The 3,597-nt window shown below is 44.0% G+C and overlaps 1 pseudogene; it reads left to right on the forward strand.

The window, feature by feature from the left end:
• The first annotated feature begins 491 nt into the window (after positions 1-491).
• Positions 492-611, forward strand: LOC136635999 (5S ribosomal RNA; annotated as a pseudogene).
• The last annotated feature ends 2,986 nt before the right edge of the window (positions 612-3,597 follow it).

A 3,597-nucleotide genomic window follows, 5' to 3' on the forward strand; every position in this document is an offset into this window, starting at 1 on the left:
TAAATAAGAAGTGCTAATTCTAGAAGGAACCAATCAAGTTTAGCCCATGGAGTGTAAAGCTCTCTGAATGGTCTGGTTACTTTTCCTCCGAACTTGGTGTCATTTGTAATTAAAATCTTGACAGTAGCCCTGCTAATGTGCAACGTATGAGACTCCACTAGTGGGTGTTGTATCTATTGGGCAGAGTGTAAGTGGATTTTTCTGCCCAATCCATAGATTGGGCTTACTATGATGTGAGAACTGGCCTTTGCACATTATTGTTTTATTTATTTAAAGCATTCACACCCCATCTTTTCAGAAGCTCAAGGTGGCTCCTGGAAAGGCATACATACTACTAATTAATTAAGATAAACTAATCAGACTCACAGAACAATCCTATGCATGGCTACTCAGAAGTAAGCCCTATTGTGTTCAGTGGGGCTTACCCCCAGGAAAGTGTATAGGATTGTAGCCTTATCGTGTTAAGTTGATGAATGTCATGGCCCAAACTCTGGTATAGCCACTGTTACCCTGCACATGCCCGATCTTTTCTGATCTCGGAAGCTAAGCAGGATCAGGCCTGGTTAGTACTTGGATGGGAGACCACCTGGGAATACCGGGTGCTGTAGGCTTATACCATAGTCTTTAGAGACTGAAGGTTGCCAATCATCGGGTGTTGGCTATGAAAATCAATCTTATGTGATAAATGAAACATGGCTTAGTAGTTCATGGACATCATGATTCAGGCATGTACTCATGGATCCTGGAAGTTGTTGGATACTTTGCAGCTGTGAACTTTGTTGTTTCCTTGTGCAGAAGAGAGGATCCAGCACCCACATCCCGAAACCATCCATAGTTGTAACAGAAGCATGGGAATCCTGGAGTATGAACTTAACTGTATTTGCATGAGTTGGAGGCCAAGTAGTTATTTGGCATTCTAACTTTCATCCAAAGCTAGGAGCTGTTTTAAGTGTAGCTTTCTGAGCACTTGCTGAGGCATGCAAAAAACCAGGCTACTCCTGTGTGTGTGTGCGCGCATAGGGTGTCAGCTTTCATGTGATTGCTTCCATGCATGCAGTGCTTGCCATGCCTCAGGAGGTCATGAAAACACATCTTGAGAATAGAGAACAGCAAATAATATTGAAAGGAGTGGCATTGAAGCTACAGTGTCAAAGGCATTTGGGGGAGATGTATGGTAAAATAAACAAAGGAGAAGCCCTATAACTACCTTGTGGGAGGGGGAAGGAGGGATTTCCAAAGTTAGCATAGAGTCTGGATGCCTGTGTTTAGAATAGTTGTGTCAAAGAGAGGGCTTTGATATCTGCTTTTTACTTTGGTACTAAGATAGAAGCAGTAGAGTATGTGTCGGAATCCTCTCTTCCATTAAAGACACAGGAGCCACTCTGATTTCCAGTAAGATGTATGGCAACCCAAAGAAATAAACAGAAGACTGCCCAGTTTCAGTATAGGACAAGCCGCCTATCTTTTTACGGAGGACTTTGACAAGCTCAGCTTCTGTAGTGTGTGTGTGTTTGTGTGTTGGGGGGAGGAAGTATTGTGTACATAGCATTTAAGTTGCAGAAGGACTGTTCCCTCTAACAAGTCTCCGGGACAGAATCAGGAAGTGGTTGAAGGAAGTGGCGTCACTGGGGGGGGTGCGGGCTGCACCAGGTGACATGCACAGGGGTGCGTGTGACACCACCACTTGCCAAAAATTTTTAAATCTTGGTATTTTTGAATAATACCATCAGATTATATATCAATCAATGTTTAATTGCAGGTAGAGTACAATGAAACAAAACACATTGAAATATCTCTGTTCCAGCCATTTTCAACCACTGTGCCGTGGCACACTGGTGTGCCACGACTGGTTCAAAGGTGTGCCACTGTAATTTGAGGGAAGGTCATTTATTAGTAGGGCCAATGGGGATGTGAGCTCCCACTGGTAGCATGGTGTGCCTTGTCAATTGTCAAAAACCTGATGGTGTGCCTTGACAGTTTTAATGCCTTGTCAATGTGCCGTGAGATGAAAAAGGTTGAAAATCACTGCTCTATTCTGTCAGAAGTTATAGCAAAAAACCCAGCAGGGATGCGGTGATGGTACATTTCCCCACCCACTGCATGGGAGGAGGCCCATCATAGGAGTGACATGCTATCTTCCCGCACCAGTTGACACAAACCCTATTGTTACCACTGGATGAAGGAAACATCTAGCTAGGGTATGACCTTCAAGGCCTGTGTGAAGGAAAATGCAGTGCTGTTTTCCGTTATTGACAGAAAATCTGTCTACTCAATATAGTGTTGCCACCATATTTTTTTCTGGCCTTACCCCCCATGACTGTTACAGCAATATGACATTGGTACTAGCAAGTGAAGCTTTCCCCCTTCGCTTCTAATTTTCTGTCGAAGTCTGATTCCACAAGATCAGAAAAAGTGGCAGCACTAAACAAATACTTAGCCCCACTCTTGGCCCTAGTTGGTATTCACAGAGTTACTACCAGACTGTTGGCTCTACCTTTTCCTTAGGCTTATTCCTCAGGTAAAGGTGAGGCAATAAATCCTTTGCTCCTTTGAGTCAGGTGATGAATTTGATAAGATTGTTATTGTATTACAGGGGAGAGGCTACATTTGTCATTCTTGTTGTAAAAACTAATTACATAGACTTGGCTTTGTTCCCAAACTGGCTGAGCCTAACTTGTAAGTAATGTGCTGATTTTGAAGTAACTAGAGAAAAGGGTAGTGGTAAAGCACGTACTTCACATGTAGAAGGTTCCAGATCCAGCTGTGGCACCTCTGGGTAGTGCAGAGAAGGACCCCTGCCTGAAACTCTGCTGTCAGACATCAATTTAGACAATACTGAGCTAAATGGAACACAGGTTGGACTTGGTAGAAGGCGGCTTCTGTAAGCCCTAGCAGATGTCTGTAAGCACCCTTTGCTACTGTGTTCTGCAACAGTTGAAACTTTTGCATCATCTTCAAGCGCAGCCCCACGTACAGTACATTACAAAAATTTAGACAATACATAACTAGGGCATAGACTACTGTAGTCAGAGCTGCTTGAGAAGTGCCATAGCTAGAGGTGTTTGAAAATGGTGTTATTTATTTTACTCAGAAGTAAGCCCACTGTGTTTTCTAAGACCAAAACTGTAATTCTATGTTACTCGTCAGAAACAAACTCCTCTAGCCATAGCTAATGATAACTGGGCTCTTTCAGCACCGCCCTTTCAGCAGTGCTGCTTCTGCCCAGACCTTGGGAGGGAGAGCCATAAGGAGGAACTCTATGGGGTACGGGGCAGACCAAGAGGTGCGAGAAAAGAAAATGCTGCCAAGATGCTGTGTACCTAATTATCACATGGCCTTTCATTTTCATCGTTCCTTTATATTCCTTCTCCCAAACTTATCTGGGAGCAGGGCAGGGATAGTCACTCATTTTCTGAAACCCTCTACCTGTGGTCTTTGTGCTCAATTCCGCTGTCTGGTGGGTAGAATAGTACAATATGGCATCCCAGGCTCCAGGAGCTCTGGGAGTAACCCCAATCCTTGGAGAAAGCTCCATACAAATCCAAGCTTCCAGCCCTTTTTAGCAGCTGCGACTTGGCAGCAACTGTTACCCTGCAC

The sequence above is a fragment of the Tiliqua scincoides genome, unplaced genomic scaffold (assembly GCF_035046505.1).
Source record: "Tiliqua scincoides isolate rTilSci1 unplaced genomic scaffold, rTilSci1.hap2 HAP2_SCAFFOLD_285, whole genome shotgun sequence".
Classification (NCBI taxonomy): Eukaryota; Metazoa; Chordata; class Lepidosauria; order Squamata; family Scincidae; genus Tiliqua; species Tiliqua scincoides.